Genomic DNA, 23,189 nt, shown 5'->3' on the forward strand with positions numbered 1-23,189 from the left:
TACTAGCATGCAGCCCACTGTAAGATCTGAGTGGTCACAAAGAATGGGCGAATTTTCGAGCGACTGGAAACTTCTTGGATCGTGTGGGTCTTTGAAAAGTTGTGTTATAACAGCTTCTTTCAGTGGTTTATGCCCCCTGCTAAAGACAGGCATTATTAATGATGCATAATGAAAGTGTAAGTACATAAGATGTTCCTACAAAAGTGTCTGGCCTGGGACAAGCTCATAAGCTAGAGGTCGTCTCCTATGATAGGTACCTCAGCAATAAATAAATTGACTATTTTATTGCAATCACCTTGTGACACGACTAGAGATACAAGTAGGTTCTATACTTTAAGAAACAGTTTGGCAGATGGATTATAAACAGAAAGGATATTTATTGAATCATTAATTTACTTTAGATGTTAGAATATTTTTTTGATAAACACCTAGTTGTTTAGAAATTCAATTTGATCACGTTTGAGATTCATTCCCTTCCATCTGGCCTTGAGTTGACACCCCCTATTTTTGTTTATTGCTTCAAACGAAAATCACTGGGTGGAAAGAATCTGGCATCAAACCTCTGCTAGGTGAAGAGGTTGTCAATGGCTCAAGCTTAGGCTATTTAAGATGACCAATAGGGCACCAAGTTGATATGAAAGAAGACTATACAATTTTGATTCACAGACTATTTTATTTGCAAGTCTAAAATTTGATATTTATAACAATCAAAATATAATTATAGAAAAAGGCTGCAGTGCTTCCCAGTAAGTTAAATTATCATTATTCACTACAGTTTACAGAAGAAGGAGGTGTGAAACATTGTAATGAACAATGTCCAAGTGTGTGTTAAGCCTATGTAAAATGAGGCTAACTCTACGTCAAGTTTAGAAAATATGTTTTAAGTATTAAATGATTATGCAAATCACTTCTGTAATAGGAACGCGTAATATTTTTAAATCCATTGTAATTTATTACATATCTGTTTTCTAACGCCTGTGAATTTTTAGTTTCTCCCTAACAGGTCTATGTCAACATTGAAGGTGAATCTTACGTGCAAATGGGCTGTTCAGGTAACAAATCGATTTATCTGTCACAAAAGTACCAATATGTGTTTTAAATGAATATGCACGCTTTTCTTAACAATTCAAACAATCCAAATGGCAATTGCTCATATATGGCGCAGAAATTTGCAAGTGCTTTGAGCCGAATACAGTGGGAGCACGCTGCTAAAACGAGAGACAGCTGGTTGTAAAAAGTGGTCATTATTTTGATCACTTTCAAGATGGAGTTCTAAGATTTGTTAATGTATCGGATTTTTAGTAAAGTGTGATATAATTTGTAGAGCTGCAAATTAGTTAATTTGCACATTGTGGTTCTCGTCAGCTGATTTATTGTTTCGTGGTGCCTGAATTACACTGCTCGAACAGTTCAGGGCCCTATTAAAATACCATGCAAACCAGAGTGGCAAAGCAGAGACGTGAACAAGTGAGACTTAAATGGTATGGATTAAAAAAGCTTGCTAGGCACACCTCTCCAAAATAGATACTATTGCACCGCCCTTCTATGGCCCTCACAAGGAGTGGCCTGGGAAATGGATCAGTATTTCCTCACGCCCAAAATTACTGAGATTCAGAGTACTATTGAGTCTACAGTGGGAAATATCTGTTCCATGTCGAGTTGCACTATGAGGAGCCACTCAGAAGTAAAGAATTGCTGGGGGAAAGGGTAAATAAATCCTTGTAATATTCCCCTGGTAAATCTTCATTTTGGCCTAGACTTTCACCAGCAGATTTTAGTCATTTTCTGTAGTCAAAATCTCTGAGTGAAAGTAAACAGAACTGCGGATTTCCTGAGGATCTCATGATTCCGATGGGGCTGCTAGGAGTTGTTACTGGCCTCACCAGATTTATGCGGCCGCACTTAAGGAAGGCCGAAGTCAGAAATACACAAACGAGGAAAATGTTCCATTAGTTTTAGGGAGGCTTTTAGTGGGCAGCTATTGTTCTTTTTGCATTTGTCACACCAAGTGGGACTGATATGCCCAGACGTGGCTCCCATGCTCTCCATGCCACTGGAGTCCAGCTATCCTGGCTGATGAGGGATGAAACCCCAAAACCGGTCCTAGGATGCTTGTTTCCAGTCCATGGTGGACCTGGCCTGGCAGTTGGGGCTGGATTTAGGCCCAGATCTCTGTAATGGGGTGAATGTATGACATAGTTCTGCGGTCTGTCCATCAATTGTTCTTTTTGCATTTGTCAACCCGAGTGGGATGGGTATGCCCAGGCGTGGGTCCCGTACTCTCTATGCCACTGGAGTCAAGCTATCCTGGCTGATGAGGTGTGAAACCACGAAACCGATCCTACGATGCTGGTTTCCAGTCCAGGGAGGACATGTCCTGGCAGTTCGGGCTGGACTGTTCCCATTCGGTGCAGGGTCAAGACTGATTTGCATATGGCTGGGTTCAAACTGGAATGGCATGAGGAGCATCACAACAATAGATTTATGACATTGTTCTGCATTCTGTCCCTCAATTGTTCTTTTTAGGTCTCGCCTAGCGTTGAAGCGCACACGCGCTGCTCGCTCTGGGGGGTATTTTGTTGATGAGGAGATTTCAGAAGGGGACTTGTAGCCCCGCCCATCATTTTCATTGGGTTGTGTCAGCGTTTATACTAAATGCTGGCTTCCCATTGAAAATGATGCTTCTTGGTCACAGCCCTTTCTCATTTTGGTCAGGCCCATCCGGACTGGATTGTCTGCCTTCTGGCTTTTGTGAGGCTTTTTCTTATCTACAGGGGGTGTGTAGTGGGGATCATGTTTCTGAAGTCTGGTTTTATTGTGGCTTGCACGGGCAGCCCCTCCACACATCAGCCCCCGCCCCCCTCGGAGCACACGTCCACTCAGAGAGCCTCTCCTCACCCCCCACCTTCTGCCTTGGAGCACACGTAACTTGTTTTAGAAGCATGCGCATATTACACCATGATGCGGTCACGTTACTGTTTTAAAAAACACATTTACTGATTTTACAACAGAAATTTGACAAGAAATGTTTTTTATCCTATCGTGGTTGACGCTCCTACGTCAGTATGCTGCGCCCTTTGCTGCCCGTACGTGCTTTGCCGGTGGTGCTGCTCCACTTGCGAGTCTGAGAGTGGTGGCTATGGGGAGCGACTTCTACCTGTGTATTATGTGGGCCATAAGGGAAAATTCCATCACGAGTTCCTTGAGTTTGAGTTTCGACCAGATGGTAAGTTCCAGAGGCTGCTAGATAGGGAGTTTTACAGCACCTATCAGGAGTCTAGGCGCCACCCGAAGAAGGTTCCTGCATGCACATTAATAGGGACTTGGGCTGCCCTTCGAGTAGTGTCCTTGTGATTTTATATTAAACACTAGTTTTGATAGGGTCAGGAACTGTACTAAGGCAGTTGTTCTGTTAAACCCAGTTTAACACCTTCAGTCTCACTGATTGCAAGAGAGGCATCAGTATTCAGGAACCGCATTGCACAGCCCACCTTTCTCTAGACGTGGGTCTGGCACATCCTGCCTTTTAGTACACGTAAAACAGGGAGTAATTTGGAGTCATAGCCATATACCCTGTCCATTGTCTTTTGTGTTTAGAGTGGGGGGAGCGTTCTGATGATTTGGTTATTAAAAGCATTTCCGAGAGTGCCCATACGTGCCAGGTCTGCACTCTGCAATAAACTCACACATCTTGGCTGAAGCATTGCATAGTATTTGCCTATTATATGCTCCATGTTGATAATATAACATAATAGAACCATCTTTTATTGCGGATATGACAATAAAGGTGCTTGATACCAGAAGAAACGTGGATCAGATGTGATGGTTAATATGTTGTTCGCAGGGCGACCTCAGATGTGTATTTTGTTTTCGTTTTGGCCAATAGCCAAATTTCTCACCGGGCCACAGTTTAAAAATACTGAATTCTATGGACTAATTTAGTCAGGTTGACACTACAGGATAACATTGCGATATATTTGTGTAGGATTTGTAATTTTGGATTTCCATCTAGTATTATTTTTTTTTCCCTGGTAAATCAGACCTTCCTAAAACAGGAGCGTTTCCTCTTTGGTTTCTGATTTTTGGGTGTAGCCATAGCCGGATAGTGCACATTCTCAACCTTTAACTTGACTTTCTCAGTAGTGTAGCGGTCTTCCAGGTCTTTTTGATATTTCCCGTTTTTGTTACCACTAATTGTTGGAAGTTGAGTAAGGTAGTCACTAAAGCGGTGGAAATGATTGCCTTCATTAGTTACTGTATTGTTAGGCAGGTCTTGTGCAATGTGTATTCCTTTTTGTGCAATGCAAATGTATTGGGTTAACCTTGTTTCTGTGGTCTATATCTTAAGCCACTCTTCATGGAGATTGTAATTTGAAACATTACTCAGTTTGTAGTTTTCCCTGTTTTTCTGTAGGTGTGTGAGTAAGCACTACAGCTGACTTTCTGTTTTTAGCATTCTGCAATTAATTTGTATTAGCACCAACACTAAACACAGGAATTAATAGTTGCAATTGCCAAGCTCAGTAGTACCTAAGTTATCATCCACTGAAGCATGAAAGGTTGACTTTACTATTGAGGTATTCGAACCTATGGGTTATAGGTTACACTGATCTCTGTTGCAAATGCTACATCTGCTTGTGCTGACATACCTTAACTCCTCCTTATGATTCCCAGTGTTTCTCTTAACTCTTCTGTGATTTGAGTCCCTAGATTTGGGTCACTCCTGAAAAAGATATTCAAGTGCATTGCAGGCATTTATTTCACAACAAGCACTCAATCGCTCTGTTTTATCATTTCTATAAATCAGACTATATGTAATATTTACATAGCACACATTTGCAAGGGCCTTGTAGAGCTGAGAAAACAGTAAGACAATCAAGTTAAATGAGCATTATGTACTCCTTAACATTATGCTCTTCCTACTAAATGAGAACCTAACATGCAGAAGGTTAGATTGAGTAAAAAGCAAGTGGGAGTAAATTCCAGAGCCTCGTGCATGCAATTGTGGAAATGAAGTCCCCAAATGTATGTGCACATGTTCTAGGCTATGGGTACTCGTAAACACAAAGTATGGTCTCCAGTGTGCCAACTGCGAAATAAAACAATTCCAAAACATTCAAGGAGCAGCAGGTCTTGCTACATCTCATGAAGCCAACCATATTTGAAGGCTGCCTTGGGCAGACAAGAGCTAAAAATATACTGCTGACTAGGCTCTTAACAAAGCCTATATGGGAACATAGGTCCCACTGGAAGAATCGTGCTCCAGGGCTTGGGCGGTGCAGGTTGTACCACAATCCTTCTGAATCTACAGCACACATTGAATGCTGTTGCTTGGGCGTGTTATCACAGAGGCAAATTTATCTAAAGACAATTTATATTTGCAAAATGGGATAGGAACATGTAAAGAGGCATTGTCATACATCTATACCACAACAGTACCAAAGGACCTAGCCCGAATTGGTAAATTCTTCTAGGAAGCTAGGAGACTACCATAGGGTGCAAGACAACCAAAACCAACTGTCCCATAAGAACATGGTGCCTAAACTGGGGACAGCATTAAGCAGAATATTTTGACTAAGATCAGACAGTAGGCCAATTCGCCAACTGATTGCCCAGCATGTTTTCTCTGTATTGTGTTAGCATGTGGCACTTTATTACACTGTTCTGACACAGTGGGACTGGATTCAGTTAACAAGGTACGTTGCACACCAATCTGAACTAGCATTGTGGCACTTTATAGATTAGCCTTCAAATTTGATCTTTCGTACCTAGGGCATGCCAGAAATGCCTATTGGCTTTTACTACCTGCTTAAAAGAGTGGGAGTAGGACTGTGCTGGAGGGGGTATGGGGGCAAAAGTTGGCGTTGGAGAAGTGAAGCATTTGCACGGTGTAGTCAGTGTGTCATGGAGCTATTGTAAGGTTTTCATTTTGTATTGCCCTCTTATTTAAGCCTCTGGTCTCTAGAATAGTCATAGAGTTTCCAATACTGTTTTATGCTATGTTTAAATTGCTGTCTCTCTACCACACTTTAGGGTAAGCCTTATCTGTTCGCTAGCACTACCATGGGAGAGTCAAGTAACTAGTAAAAGAAGTAACTTCATTATTGATTGAAATAAATTGAATTGCACCACTTGCAACCAGAAAACCTAAAATCAATCTTGAGTTCCCCACTTGGCCAAATTGTGTGATCTTTGGCAATTGTTTTATTTCAGTCATCACATATAAGAACACCTTGAAATACATGCACCTAGGATTATGCACTGTCTAAAAACATCTCTTGTGTTTGATTTAAGATACTCTAATGTTGTCCATGTATAATAACAACTCAGGCCACCCAGAAGGTTTGAAGTGACAACTGACTTGGCTCTATGTTCTTTATTGGTAATGTTGTAGGGTGGGAGTAGGAATGAATGCGTTTTTTGTTGTACATTTTTTAAAACTATCACTTAAAAAAATACTTCTCAATGCACTGATATAATCTGATGTACTAAGGTGAAAAACTTCTGCATGTAATGAAATACTTTTTTGCATTTTGAAGATAATTTGTCATTTTTATACATTTGTCGCAAGATGTCTTAAAGTGAATGTTTATAAAGTTATGTGCTGCAGCATACCGTATTTGCTTTTTTTTCCCTTTACTTCAGTTAGCTTGTAAATAAAAGCTTCTCCGTTTATTTAGTATATTGCTGAATGTTAGTTTTCTCTTTCAAGGAAAATACAGCCCAGTGCGGTCGTTCAGCGGGGGGGGGGGTTCACGTGTGGCCCCTGGGCCATACTTTGAGTATCACTGTTCTTGACAAAAGGTGTTATACAATCATAGGGTCTTCTCATGGGAATAAAAGGAACAGTTACTTGATAAAAATATGGAGCGCCCTAGTGAACTATTTTGGGAGTGGTCCCCATAGGTTTAAAATTTACTCTTTTCTACTGACAGCCAGTAAAGCTGATGTAAAATAGGAGTTAAGTGAGACCTGTTTGAACTGTTAGTCAGGGTGCTGTATTTTGCCCCGGTTGCAGTCAGTTGATTGATGAATTTATTTTTTGGAGAGGATGGACAGATGGCATAGCCATGAATAAATGTGTACTGGATGAAAGCATTTATTGTTATGTGAAAATTAGTCCATAATGGGCAGGGCAATTCAGTTGTGCGTCATCTGGCTACATATAACAAGCATTGGCATAGCCAATAGATCTCACCTCTGGGACCTTATAAGTGTTTAGCCATGTGACAGTGTGGAAAATGACAATGTATATGTACATAAGCGGCGTTCATTTGTGTTCACTCATTACCAACTGCATGTGCCCTAATACACCGAATTTCGAAGCTGAACGTACGAAAGCTTTGTATGATATCGAAATACGTAATATAATGGGGATAGACATAAATTGACATGCTGGCTAGATATGTTGAAAAGAGAGGACTGTTAAAATCTGGATTGTGGCGTAAACATTATCGGCGCCATCTTGTCCTTTTCAGATCCATACGTGCGCAAAAGCAGCAACCATTTTGATTGCCATGGCCTCTCTGCCCACTCCCGATAGTCAGCGTCTCTCTCTCCCCCTCACTCCCCAGCCTCGCAAGCATCCCCGACAGCCCCCGGTCTCTCATGCATAGGCCATAAAACCCTCTCCCTCTGCGCGACCCTGCTCTAAAAGTGACACCCCTGCCTGACCGACATCCCCTGCATTCCTCCCAGGAACACCCTTCCCCTCTTCTGATGACCCCACCCGGCTACACCTGGCCTCTCGACCCGGTCCCAAGTCATAAAACAAAGCCTCATGGATGTACCCCCCCGGCCCCGCATAGCAAAACGTGATACACCAACCGAAGTGCCCGATCTTATCGCCTGCCCAACCTTAGATCTGACCACCCCCTCTTGCCCTCGTGTCCTGTTGGAATGTCCGGCTGCAAGATTACAATCACATGTTACATTTGGGAGGGGAAACGACATCCGAGCGGCAGGTTTGGGAATAGGCCTGAAGCTGGGATTCCAAACGTGCCTTTCCGTACTTCAAAGTTTCTTTATCGCAATAAGGAATGTTTGTGCATCATAAACCTGTGTATAAAAGACGGAGCCTCAGAGAAACTTGTTAGAGCACCTCTTGAAGACATTGTGCGCGTGTCTAAAATGACAGGCTCTCCTCATGAGAAATAAAAATCTGTTCTTGCACTCCCGCTTCCAGCGCCCGTCTCTGTATTTGGTAACTGATCAAAATGGGAACTAAGAGGCGTCTTGTGCCAGCAGCCTGGGCATCGGTTGTAATTTGGGCTGTTTTTCCTCAATTGGCGTCCCAACGCGGGGCCCATCAGCGACATAAGGTCCGGTAAGAGAGGTCCAGACGATGGGGTGAACATCTGAACGATTGGAGTATACCTGCCTTGAGAGGGCCCTCGTCCGGCTGCCGATTGAATGAACTTCACTGATTCCGAACGGACCTCTCTCAAGCGACCTACTGTCCTGACTGGCATCCCACAGGAATGCTGCGGTAAAAACATGGAGTAAGAGAATGATCGGGCGCTGGAAAGGGAAGGCGAAGAACTGTCCACACGGTCCGGTCCGGGTAAGGTTAAGTAGGACGTCTTTATGTCTGATTGATAGGATGACTTTATCCATCTGATTGATTGAGTAATTAATTGTTTATATTGGAATCGGTATTTAAATACTGGTATTGTTCATTGATTGGTTCATTTAGCCTTGGTTGCTACTTGAAGTATTGGTTCTCTTTGAGACATTCTCTGTTTGCAAACAGCGACGAATAGGAACGTTCCTCTCTCTTTGCAAATAGTGAAGGATAGGTAATGCGGACTTTTGTCCCCCGTTGTAATCCGTCATGCCTGTTTTTCTCCCCACTGATTGATTGGTTGCTCTGTTGCTCTTTGAGACATTCGCTGTCTACAAACGGGGAAGAATAGGAATATTCTGTCTCCCTTTGCAGATAGTGAAGGGTAGGTAATGCAGACTTTTGTCCCCCATTGTAATCCGTCATGCCTATCTTTCTCCCCACTGATTGTTTGTTATCGATTTTTATCGATTATCGCTCTTTTGAGATATTCCCTGTCTACAAACAGAGAAGAATAGGAATATTCTGTCTCCCTTTGCAGATAGCGAAGGATAGGTAATGCGGACTTTTGTCCCCCGTTGTAATCCGTCATGCCTGTTTTTCTCCCCACTGATTGATTGATTGTCTGGACATTTATTGTTCAAGGAATAGTTCTTTTGAGGTATTCTCTGTTTGCAAATAACGTGGAATAGAAATATTCTGTCTAGTCTTTGCAAGTAGTGAAGGGTAGGTAATGCGGACCTTTGTCCCCCGTTGTAATCTGTCATGCCTATCTACTCCCCACTGATTGGTAAACTAGTTCCAGCCGGACCATTTATTAGAGGTAGATCATCTGGCTCAACCGGAGGGCGCCCCTAATAAAAAGGACATATGTAAAATACGAAGTAATCACTGTATCCTGTTAACAGAAACTTTAGCACGAAACACACTAGAAAAGGAAGGAAAAAGAAATCGAGCAAAATCAGTAGGCCACTGATGAGTTTTTTTTGACTTCGCTAGAAATAATAAACGTTAGAAATAGCCCGCAAGAAGAAACATGAAAGTGGTGAGAGAAGCCAAGCTTGACATCACAGCAGCCACGAGGTAGCTAGGCTCCGCCGCCCCTCACTGCAAACATGTCTGTCCCACCGCCCGCCACGCCCAATAACGGTAACATAAGATAGATACAAGTCAGCAGATACCTACCCCCATTCCGGAAGCTCCCGAAGTGCAACAGGTCCACGGTTACGCCCATCTGGAAGACGAGGCCTCGACACGTGCAGGGCGGGGCCCGGCTGGCCGCCATCGGCCGGAGAGGTCGTGGGGTGGATGGCCCGGAATGTACTGGTCTTCCCATCCTCCTCTTCTGGCGCCTTGCAGGCCACGGGGGGGGGATGTCTTGCTTATGCCTCCGACCCCCCCCTCTCTCATCGCCTGGTCCGGCCATCACGAATGTCAGCGCCAGGAGACGGCGTGGGGTGCACTGGGAGGGAGAGGCAGCGCGGACGAGCCTCTCCCACCTCCCCAGGTGGAGGCCCCTCAGCTGCACCCCCAACGCTCCACTCACCCGACAAGGGTTCGTCCACTCTTGCGGTGCAACGCCACGCCCGACAGGCTGGAGTCCGTCTGCTCTTGCGATCCAGCGACTGCCGGTTGCCGCGGAACTCATAAAATAACGGTCGACTCTGCAGGATTGGGCCTGGCGTGCAAAGATGGCCTGGTCGCTTGCCAGCTAGAAAATGAGTCCCCCGTCCAGAAGCGTTCTCCTCAGCTTTGAAGATTCTACGAGAACTGCAGAGGCCCCCGACCCCCGCGGGCCCCCCCGATGGGGAATGACTGCCATGATTGCCCGCGGAACGACCAAGACGTAGCCGCGAGACGTTGGCGCTCTCATGCTGGCGCCAGCCTCAGTTTGAATGACCAAAATCCTGCAGACTACCAATTTGATCAGTTCCGGTGGAACACCAGTATGACCCGGTAGGAAAGATTGTTGCCTCCCTCCCCCCTTTGACTGATGGTTCATATCGACGGCCCCTTCTGTTGCCCTTTTACGAAACTTTTGGACTGCCGAAAGAGGCTCTGGTCCAACCACGAGTTGGTGGAGACATTTTGACTATACTTGGACCTGCCTGACCTCACCCAAAATGGCGCCGGTACAAATGTAACTCGCAACTCCCTGTTGTGTTCCGGTTGCTCAGCCTTGATATCATGAGATATGTATGCAGTTTTTGAAGCGCATGGCGGGAGGGGATGGGTACTGATTGAACATTCGGACAATGAATTGATATTAAGTTCTGACGCGTCATTGATTACCGTATTATTGAAAGTTCCAATTTTCGACACTTATGGTACTTGCCCACAATGAATTTTCGATATTATTTTATTGCACTTGTCGCACCTTTATGAAATCAACGACCACCGACTCCGTTACGTTTTCCTCAAATAAATATCCCCTCATGTACAGTTCCAGTCTGCTCCGTGGCCGGCCCACGTGGTTGTAGGCCCGTAATTGTGCGCCAACATTTTTAAATAAAGTTTTTTTTGTTGAAAAGCAAACATAGCTGTAGCACTTAGATTGGTAAGTTTCGAATAAATGGCCACTGTTTCCGATATAAGTAAAATACAGGTGAAATGAAGCAACTCGATTACTTAAAGGTTAAAAAGCAAAGTACACAGAAATATTGCAAATGTGAATGGTCCAGGTTTGTTGTGTGTGTGTGTTTTTTATATATATTTTTTTTATTTTTGTGCAACGTAAAAGCAATCGATAAAGGTCCCGGTATTTAGCCTTTACTTTATGTGCCACATGTATCAGGGAAGTTGTTTCAGATGCCCCTAAGCCACTCCGAAGGAATGCCACCTAGCCCCTCTAGTTTCCGTGCCTGATGAACAAAAACGACCCTGTACCACTGTAGACCATCCCCCCTCCTCGAAGGAGAGCACGAGTTCACCCCCCACTTTACACTGACTGCCCTTTGTTTTGACCCTTCCCTACACGCGATCCGTAATACCACACTTGGGCGGTCTATGCAATACACAGTCCATCAATGATTATCTCTCCCGCACTACCGGTCCCTCTGCGCTTAAACGCCGAGATGAAAGGGACTGCATCCCGCGGAGATAGGTCGAGTATGTGGTAAGTAAAAGCATTTTCGGGTTTATGCGCGCTGATGTGTTTTAAAACGCTGCCCCCACCCCTTCTTTTTCCCTTCTTTTCAGCAGGTCACATCGGAACGTCGACTAGAGTATGGAGAAGACCTAAGCAACACGCCATGGTTCCGCACGGAAAAATTGTATATTGTCTATGGGGACTGCCCCTGAGAACGTGACGAATTTGTGTGATATGAATGCACGCGTGTATGCCCTGATGTGTATAGCTCGACTGAATACACGTTGCACACGTTTGGATTGATAAGAGAAATGTTTTATGTATGACTTAAGTGATGATCGAACGGCCGATGGAATGGGGAAAAGGGGTCTGAACATGGTGCCTATACACGACGAACAAACAAAGATATAGCACTCCCTTACTTAGAAACGACTGTCTCTCTCTCTGAACCCAGCGACTGGGAGGGTGGCCTGAAGCAGAAACTTGGCGGGTTATTGCAGTATGACAAAGTATGACTCCAACCGGCACCCCAAATAATGCAACCAAGAATGACGTGCACCCATGAGTAAATTCATACGGTAACTAAATAGGGAAAGGTTCAGGAATATTCCGGGGTGAGGTTTACCCAAGTACCCTCCTCCTGGAAGACTAGGAATATTGTCAATGTTTAAGATTTACCACCTCCTTCTTGCACCCTCATAGACATGAAACTCAAAGCTGCCCCATTGTTCTCCCGACTGACACCCTCCGTTGCCTCAGCCTGGATACCCATTCGCTAAAAATGATTCGAAGATCCCACCGTGAGTATTAGCCCAACCAGGTTAGTTCCTGAACAACTGACAAAGGTGTAAGTATTTGCAACCGAGGCCACCAGCAAAGGTAGCCAGATGAATTAAGTAGGATACTAAGGATGCGCAGCATGCAGGAAGAAATCTTTTTGGCCAAGTACTGTTCTATGTTTTGTCTTGGATTTTTGTCTATAATACATGTACTATTCCCCCCCGCCTGAATTCATGTGTACGTAATGCATGGATCTACGTCGTCCCTCAGCCTGTGTTTCTATATAACTTGACCCCTGCTATTCTGTGTTGTGTGCGCACTAAATGGCCTATTATTGTACACGTTTCTCTCTCTCTCTTTCTCTCTCTCTCCATGTCGTACGTGTACCGAATAGTTCGTTTAAAATGCGGACGACTCTCTCTCTCTGAGGGTCCCCCTGTTCCCTCTTCCTTTATGTGGTAACGTTGTGCCCCGCCGGCACAAGCCTAATTGGTTTTTTAACACAAAGGTGTTCGGCAAAATTGACAGAAACTAAAACAATTGTAATTTGCCATATTACTACCTCTCCTTTCTGTAAAATGATGGAACTTGAATTGGCTAAGAAGGAAAGGACAGGTAAGACGACTGATGTCCCCTAATCTGGCCTTTTTTTATAGGGGGACTATATGTCAGTGGCCTTCTGTTCTCAGTTCGTTAGAAACACAATCCCCAATGCCCAGATTGCCCCACCTCTCTGCACCCAAGTACGGATGTCCAAAGCGTCCTCGTTTCTCCCGATTGACCCCAGCTCCATACCCCGAAGTATAACTGATGACCCTGATTAACCATTGCTTCCCGAGAAAAGAATGTTTAGCCTCGGTCCCTCTCTCATGATGATAGAAGACTGCCAGGGCTTGGGTTAGAAAGACGAGACTCTACAGAAGGATCCGATTTCGAGTTTGATGGAATACGCAGTTGATAGGAGTCTGACTTCTCTCCATATACGTCATAAATGAACGCCAAATAGACTTAGTACAAACTCAGTAGAAATGCCCGCATACATACTCCATAGTGATAACTTCTGACCGTGACCGATGAACGTATCCCCAACTACTTAAGATTGGGGGCGGAATTGAAATGTATAAATGTCTTCTCCTGCCAGTTCTCTAAAGCTTGTTTTGTACCCATTCAAAGATACACAATCACCGGAGGAGAGGGGCCGGACGTGACGCACAGCCTAGCCGCAGATCATGAAGCACATGTGACCTCGACCAAAGGTGGAGCCGCAGAGCAACGAGACGCGGGACGAGGCACCACTCTCAAACACGGAAAATGAAAGGATGGAGGGCTGCCTTGAAGCCCTCTGCTTGCTGACCCACGCGTGCCAGAAGTCCCCGCCCCTTTGAGCCCGATTGATGGGCCTGCCTGCTCGTTATCCTTTGCTCCCTTGGTTTGTCTCAAAGATCTGATCCCACTCCGCCCTCTCTTCCCTCGATTATCCGACAACCCCCCCTTTTTTTTCACATGGATTTTGACTCAGAGAAGAAGAACAGCATTTAGGTAGAATAGGGTTTGCCACGGAAGGAGAAAGAAATGCAGGTGCCCAGCATGAGGCACCCTTAAAAAGATTAGTTAGGAAACAGGACTGTGGTCTAACAGCAGAGGACAGATCGCACCCTGCGACGTGTAAGGATGGATCCGAGCTGGACCTATAGCTCCACCGCCGGTGCTCAACAGCGCCAACGGAAGAAAACGAACTACTAGAGCCTACCAGTGATGGCTCGCTGCTAAAAAGACACTGTGGCGAAGACCCCCCCTCCCCTTTCTGAACTTTCTACCCCCCCCTGACTACTTGCTTGTATTGAACTGAATTCCTCCCTCAACCACTCTGTATTGCTTTCAAAATGTTTCATCGGTCACGCTTGACTGTACATTGATACCGCCGGAGAGAGAGTCAGAACATGGTTCCATAATGTGTCGGAACATTTCCTTGATTGACCCCGACTGAGTAGTATACCATTCTCTAGACTCGTATATATAACACGACAAATGTAAATTCATCTGTATTGCACCTCGTCTATCGCATCGACTGCACATGGTTATATGCAATCCGCCAGTATTGACAAACGCTATTTCATTGACCACACATGGCTATATGTACACCCCGTCAGTTATGATAAACACGGAAATGAACTAACTTATGTTAAAAAGCGGCGACTGTGGAAAATGACAATGTATATGTACATAAGCGGCGTTCATTTGTGTTCACTCATTACCAACTGCATGTGCCCTAAGACTCTGAATTTCGAAGCTGAACGTACGAAAGCTTTGTATATATGATATCAAAATACGTAATATAATGGGGATAGACATAAATTGACATGCTGGCTAGATATGTTGAAAAGGGAGAACTGTTAAAATCTGGATTGTGGCGTAAACATTATCGGCACCATCTTGTCCTTTTCAGATCCATACGTGCGCGTAAGCAGCAACGATTTTGATTGCCATGGCCTCTCTGCCCACTCCCGATAGTCAGCGTCTCTCTCTCCCCCTCACTCCCCAGCCTCGCAAGCATCCCCGACAGCCCCCGGTCTCTCATGCATAGGCCATAAAACCCTCTCCCTCTGCGCGACCCTGCTCTAAAAGTGACACCCCTGCCTGACCGACACCCCCTGCATTCCTCCCAGGAACACCCTTCCCCTCTTCTGATGACCCCACCCGGCTACACCTGGCCTCTCGACCCGGTCCCAAGTCATAAAACAAAGCCTCATGGATGTACCCCCCCAGCCCCGCATAGCAAAACGTGATACACCAACCGAAGTGCCCGATCTTATCGCCTGCCCAACCTTAGATCTGACCACCCCCTCTTGCCCTCGTGTCCTATTGGAATGTCCGGCTGCAAGATTACAATCACATGTTACATTTGGGAGGGGAAACGACATCCGAGCGGCAGGTTTGGGAATAGGCCTGAAGCTGGGATTCCAAACGTGCCTTTCCGTACTTCAAAGTTTCTTTATTGCAATAAGGAATGTTTGTGCACCATAAACCTGTGTATAAAAGACGGAGCCTCAGAGAAACTTGTTAGAGCACATCTTGAAGACATTGTGCGCGTGTCTGAAATGACAGGCTCTCCTCATGAGAAATAAAAATCTGTTCTTGCACTCCCGCTTCCAGCGCCCGTCTCTGTATTTGGTAACTGATCAAAATGGGAACTAAGAGGCGTCTTGTGCCAGCAGCCTGGGCATCGGTTGTAATTTGGGCTGTTTTTCCTCAACAGTTGATGTTGTTGCACCAATAATGTTGTGCTGCATGACTATGATCTCACACATATATAGGCAGTGATAGAAGTATCACACCTATATCTGCATTGATAGTGATCTCACACCTGTAACTGCAATCATAGTAACAATACATCGATATGTGTAATATCCACTCAGAGTCCTTATTACAAAATGCATGGGTATTAACATTTGTAATGCATTAGATTAATGTGATAACATTTTTTTTATAAAAGCCAGTACCATTTACAATACAAAACTCAGACTAGTACAAATGCAATGCAATAGATTTCAAAATTACAACAAAGTGAGCTATTGCCATTTTGCATTACACCATTTGCTTAATGCTTCACGCAGGGGAAAAAACAATAAAATTTACAGTGCCAATACCTCAAAACAATGTCCTTGCGAGAGCTATTGCATTGTAAATGCTTGTTGCATTTGTCACCCGGAGTGGGACGGGTATGCCCAGACATGGATTCTGGGCTCTCAATGCCCCTGGAGTCAAGTTTTCCTGGCTGATGAGGGGTGAAACACCGAAACCAGTCCTAGGATGCTTGTTTCAAGTCCAGGGAGGACCTGGCCTGGCAGATCGGGCTGGACTCTTCCCATTGGGCGCAGGGTCAAGACTGATTTGCATATGGCTGGGTTCAAACTGGAATGTATGACATTGTTCTGCATTCTGTCCATCAATTCTTCTTTTTGCTTAGTAAAATGAAGCACCTCAAATTAATATTCGACTTGTCTTTCTAATATAAATCATTCTAGGTTCACAGTCCTCCTCAATCAAACAGTGCAACTGGGTTCAAGTGCTGTATTAGTAAATACAAAAAGATAAAGTGTCAGGGCTCTGGTCAGGAGGCCACCGCAGCTTGGACTGTTCATTCTCTCTGTCAGCTCTGCCAGTGCCAGTACCAATATACCTACTACCCATCACATTCCTACAATGTGACAATTCATTCTTTTCCAGGCACCAAAAGCTATAAGAATGGATGACAATTAAATGCTGTGCCGAGTACTGAAAACCACCAGCTCAAATTAAGCACTGCTGAGTTTCGTTGCTATTCAGCTGCTTTTTTGACTTCCGGTTAGCATTTGATTTGGTAGACCGAAACCGGTTGTAGGAGATGTTGGTAAGTATTAATATCCCTAAGGGGAGAAAGGGCAGGTATATTGTATTCCTAGCCCATGGGGTGGCGTCAATGGTTCCTCGCAAGGAAGCGCACAGTTAAGAGCCTTCCCCTAGCACCGCATGAGCACGCCATCAGATTACTTTTGCCATTGATTTGCCTGTGAGAACCCGAACTGGATGACAAGGGAACACCCAGTTTTCCTTTCTTTAGGAACCAGCTATAGCGCATCTGGTTCCTTCTTGAGTGTGGTGAATACCCACTCACCTGCCCTGATCTACTCTATTACCCAGAACTACCCACGTGTTGGGAGTGTTGGATTGACCCAGACTGCCTCCACAAGCACCTGTCTCTGTTGTCCCCTCTATGTCCTGATGAAGACCCGCATGCGGAGGTTCCAAGACACCCTCTTCGCCTAAATCGGGTCGAAACGTTGATGCCACTCCATTGGCATGGAATACAATATACCAGCCTCCCTACAATTTGATGATGAACCTCAAAGTAAAATCATAATTAAAAAGAAAAGACGGGAGAATATAATTAAAAGTTTCTTGTAGACAGGCCTTAGAACACTGGTTTACTTTTTGCAGCCACATTGCAACCAGAGTTACTTCTGTAGAACTAGGATACTATGATCTTGAAATTATTTCCTTTCTGAAATATTTTTTTCTCTCCTCATTCACCTCTCACATGAGCACTTTTCTTGCACCTCTCACTTCTGTTTGACAACCGTCAAACTGTTATATTGAATATGCTATTTCTATAACAAATACATTTTGTCACATGAATTTATTTGTTATGTTTTTCGCTCTGGTACATGTTTGAAGAGTATTTCTTCCTCTCCCGTTAAAAAAATAAGGTAATAATACCATCTCTGTGACTCAATCAATCAATTTGAGGAGTCCATCTGCCCCTTTGTTTCCTAAAGAGGCTACGTCAGGACCAATTGTTGTTCTTACCGCAATGTACCCAAGTCCAATGACATATTCTGGGTGACCCCATTAGTCTGTAATGGGTCTTGAATTAGTGGGCTGAAAAAATGTAATAGAAATTATGGAGAAAGGTCAGATAGACCTGTCTTGAAACATATATGGCCATGATACCGCCCCTGTTCCAAAATATTGCATATGAGTGACAAAAGAGAGTGGGATATTAAAGTGGGAACATTTATTAAAAATATCCGTTGGCCCCACCCAGGTCATCTATGATCCAGGCAGTAATGATAGAAACAGGTATGGTATCTTGGAAGGAATGGCACGTATAGCATTAATAAGATTCTGGCAACACCTGGGAAACTAGGAGGAGCAAAAAATAGCACAGTGATGCAAACGTGAAATTTTGCTGAGTGATCTGAAATGTGCAGCGGGGGTCAGGAAAACGTTAGAAACAGTATGTGGGGAACTGGGAGTTAAATTGTACCCTCACGACTTACAAATTGATGTCGTAAGACAAGAACATAAGATATTAGGGAGAGAAACTTCTCACAACCAGGATCGCCAGTACCTTGACGGGAACAAATCTGTGCATTTCATGATTAAGTCATGGCAATCTGATCAACCATTCCTCTACATATATATATTAACCAATTGCTGTCTTAGAAATGAAGTATTGTAGTTACAAATAGGAATTAATCCTTGTTATACGAATGATGGGATAAAAGAGGCTATGATGGATTCTGAAGGGAAGTGTACCTGCAACCTAGGCACAAAATACGATATTTTGCACATACTACTAGATTGTTTTAAGGTTCCTGCTGCACGGAAACTGTTTTTACGACCAATGTTTTTATATTATGGTATTAAAAACCGTGCATAGGCAGTAGATCTGTTAATGGAAATGTACTATTGAGCATAGCATGTGCACTTGGAAGATTTATGCTTGAAGTTAAAAAAGCTTTCAAGAGTTTATAGAACCGGGAGTTTTATGAATTATATTTTATGATGAAATGAATCAGGTTAGGAAAATTAAATAACTAAGAATTTTGAATCATCAGGAATTATATATTTAATATGTAGACATTATTTAAATGCGGCGCACCATGGGTGGCGGAGCTGCGGCGCACAATAACTGGCGCATCCCTGGGGATGCGCCAGTTATTGTAAATCTGCCCCAATATTTTTTATTTTCTTCTGTCAGATTGCCATAACATGGGATTTAGAGAGATGTTAACTTAGAACTGTCAGGCCTGCATACTCTACAAAAGGATTTACTACCGACTGAAGAGCATTTTCTATTCTCAATAATATTAATTTCTATCTTAATTTAACAGTTTTGCATAACACATCTTCACCAAGTAGTTTTAGTGTGCTTTACATAACAAACCGGTAAAGACAACAGCTGAACGGCTGCACATATCATCCGTGTCTTGCTCAAAATGTTTCGAGCAAGACATGGATGATATGTGCAGCTGGTCTTTTTCGCATTAAAGCGTGATTTTGGGTGAATTAGCCCCGCCTAAAGAGAGGATACATTTTGCCGTCGTGATTTCCACAGTGGTCATACCGTAACTAATGGGCAGCTTGACTCTGAGTGACAATTCCCCTCCTTGGAGAAGACTGATGTGATTGGTCATTTACAGCCTCGTTTTCATACAGTTGCCATACTCTGATTCATATGCGGACCACCCACCACTTGGGGGCAGTGAACAGACACTTCTAAACATAGGTTGTCTCGTTCCCCCATCCTTCCCCTTGTCCTGAGGAAGACCGGTAGCAGAGGATGTAAATAACCCTCTTTGCACCAGGTTCGAAACGTCGACATTCTCCCCCCATGAGCTTGCACCCGGTAGCAACCCTGTCCTGCCCAAATACCACAGATGATGGTTCTCTGTGCATCGTGTTATAAAACAGTCATTAATCATTCGTTGAAATAATCTGCTTGGGGCAGGCTCAAAAGGAAACTGGCTGTATTGTAAACCATAGCCTGTTTCGTTATGTGAATATTTTCAATCACTTATCCCTTGGATGTTCTTTGATCTTGTCTTTCTCCAATCTATCCCACACATGAGCACAAACCTTCTTCCCTTATCCTCTCCCTCTAGGAGCAACCTCTCTATCGTTTTAGTAAATTACTACGATTGTGTTTACATTGATCAAACACTTGAAATGAAAAAACAGAAATAAAATAAGTCTTTGTTATTCTGATTAGGTGCCTTCCTCTTTTGAAGAATGCACATATATATGTTCTTGGATAAAGTATGTTTACATTTGTGACGATATGCAAAAATAAGTTTAATTTCTGATGTGTTTTACAAAATATAAATGTTTTACAACTCAACTGTGATAAATTAGTCTAGGACCAACTGTTGTCTTTACCAATCAATACCCAGGTCTATGGACAACTATTGGGTTACCCCATTTCTTATAATGGTTACATAATAAACCAAATAACTAACGAACGTTTGTAGAACCAGCCTCATCCACATGGTAGTAGGGGCATGCGCCTGTTCACCAGTCTTGACGGTTCTTAAGTTTAAAGTTCAGAGCTTTTACCTAGACCAATGATGTATAGAAAATATATGAGCAAGAAATAATATTTCTTGCTTTACTGGTCTTGACGGACTTTAAGAGGTCTAAACATTCTTCCTTGATTCTAAATCGCCTCGATGCAGACAGTTCAACCTCAAGAAATGTAAGGGCCTCTAGTAGTTTACTCTTTTTCATATGTATCATCAAATAAATATTTTATTTTATTGATGAAATTCCTTATCCTTGTGTGTATGATAGTTGTTTGTTGGGTTCATACAGGAATGTTCTTGTGTATTTTATGGATGTTTGAATGTGTACAGAAGATATATAAATAGACGTAGCTCAATATAGATTTGTAGTGGTTCCAAGAGAGTTCTCCTAGAATTGGCCTATACCCAATTGGCCAATTTAATTTACTTGGAAGGCCCTAGTAAAGAGGTACTACATGTATCCAGAGCCTGTAATTTAAATGCTACTCATGGGCCTCCAGCACTGATTGTGTCACTCACTTAAGTAGCACTTTAAACATGTCTCTGGCTTGCCATAGCAGCCTGTGTGTGCAGTTTTAAACTGACATTTCCACCTGGCAATGTAAACCCTTTTTCCAGTGCCAAGCCTTCTTTTTATATACATATATGTCACCTTTAGGGTAGGTCCTGGACAGTGCAGAGGGTGGGGTGCAATATATTTAAAAAGTAGGACATGTACTTTTTAGTTTTACATGTCCTGGTAGAGGAAAACTCTTACATTTGTTTTTCACTACTGCACAGCCTGCCTCTCCTATAGTATAACATTGGGATTACGTTAATACATTTAATCAGTATAATTTCCAAATGGGAACAGGAAACAGTTCATGTTTGATGTCTCTTGAATTTAAAATCCTAACTTATTGTGAAGTCAGATTTTAGAGTACAGTTTTGAAAATGCCACTTTTAGAAAGTTAAACCAAAAGGGATGATGGACGGAGTGTTGAACATTGGAAGCACTCACCCCCAGTCAACTGATCTGGGTTTAATCCATCATCATTCTTTAGCTCACTCCACCACCCCAGTTCAGACATGGCCCCTGTGCCTCAGGGGAACAGTCCAGCCCGAACTGCCAAGCCATGTCTTCCTTGGACCGGAAACAAGGATCCTGGGACCGGTTTCTGACTAATCAGCCGTCATCAGCCAGGGAAGCTTGAATCCAGTGGCAAAGTGAGCAAGGGAACCACGTCTGGGCATACCCTGCCAACTTAGGGCGAACAAAGTTCAGTCTTGACCCTGTTCCCATGGGAACAGTCTTGCCTGAACTGCCAGGCTAGGTCCCCCTTGGATCGAAACAAGCTTCCTGGCTCTGGTTCCAGGGTATCACCCCTCATCAGCCAGGCTAACTTGAAACCAGTGGCACCGTGAGCATGTGACCCACGTCTGGGTGCATTCTTTCCACTTAGAGGGAAAAAAATAAAAATAAAAGATGATTGATGGAATGCTGAACAAATCAAACATTCACCCCCAGTCACAGATCTGGGTTTAATCCATCATTTTTTTGCTCACCACGCCACCTCAGTTCGGATCCAGCCATATGCACATTAGTATTTCCCCTGCTCCAGATGGGAACAGTCCAGTCTGAACTGCCATGCCAGTTCCTCCCTGGACTAGAAACAAGTATCCTGCAACTGTTTTCTGGGCATCACCCCTCACTAGCCAGCCTAGCTTGAATCGAGTGGCACAGTGAGCAAGGGATCCAAGTCTGGGCATACAATTCCCATTTAGAGCAACAAAAGCAAAAAGAAGAGATGATGGTCAGAATACTAAACAAATCAAACATTCACCCCAGTCACACATCTGGGTTTAATCCATTGTACATTTTGCTAACCACCCTACCCCAGTTGGACCAATTCGCAGCCTAGCAACTCTTCGGAACCAATGCATCACCCTGACTGCATGGCTCATCCTCAACTCCGGACTTTGCATTACAAACACTCGTCAATAGGATATTTAACCTCAACGAATCAGGACCTCCCACCACAGCCTCATTGCATTTCGGAAACGACGCATCGCTTCAGCTGCTTGACGCATCTTCGGCGCAGATCCTCACAACGCTCCACAAACTAGAAGTTAAGGGACTCTGTTCATCGCGCCTAACTGGGTCCCTGTAGTCGGCCTGTGCTTAGTCTGGTGTGACCAGATATCTGTACTTTAAGTCTTATACCTGTTAGCACTAATTTGATTAAAATCTTTAAAATTGAATATATATGGTTCTACTGATGTGTTTTCACTGTGTTACTGTTTGAAGTGTTGCACAAATACTTTACATATTGCCTCTAAGTTAAGCCTCACTGTTCTGTGCCAAGCTATCTGAGGGTTGGGCACATGTTAATTTAAGGTTTGCTTGTGATTTCACCTTGATAAGAAATGTAGTTACTCGAGTAGTTCACTCTTTTTCATATGTATCATCAAATAAATATTTTATTTTATTGATGAAATTCCTTATCCTTGTGTGTATGATAGTTGTTTGATGGGTTCATACAGGAATGTTCTTGTGTATTTTATGAATGTTTGAATGTGTGCAGAAGATATATAAATAGACGTAGCTAAATATAGATTTGTAGTGGTTCCAAGAGAGTTCTCCTAGAATTGGCTTATACCCAATTGGCCAATTTAATTTACTTGGAAGACCCTAGTAAAGAGGTACTACATGTACCCAGCACCTGTAATTTAAATGCTACTCATGGGCCTCCAGCACTGATTGTGTCACTCACTTAAGTAGCACTTTAAACATGTCTCTGGCTTGCCATAGCAGCTTGTGTGTGCAGTTTTAAACTGACATTTCCACCTGGCAATGTAAACCCTTTTTCCAGTGCCAAGCCTTCTTTTCAAATACAATAATGTCACCTTTAGGGTAGGTCCTGGACAGTGCTGA

General features: G+C 43.6%; 1 protein-coding gene across 1 annotated transcript in view; it reads left to right on the forward strand.

The window, feature by feature from the left end:
• Positions 1 to 988: 988 nt before the first annotated feature.
• The window catches only part of LOC144781880 (NTPase KAP family P-loop domain-containing protein 1-like), a 311,948-nt gene continuing 289,747 nt past the window's right edge, over positions 989 to 23,189 (forward strand). The window contains exon 1 of the mRNA XM_078660931.1: positions 989 to 1,022. The gene's annotated coding sequence lies outside the window, so the exon portion shown is untranslated. The remainder of the gene's footprint in view (positions 1,023 to 23,189) is intronic.

The sequence above is a fragment of the Lissotriton helveticus genome, chromosome 9, assembly GCF_964261635.1.
Source record: "Lissotriton helveticus chromosome 9, aLisHel1.1, whole genome shotgun sequence".
NCBI classification, from domain to species: Eukaryota; Metazoa; Chordata; class Amphibia; order Caudata; family Salamandridae; genus Lissotriton; species Lissotriton helveticus.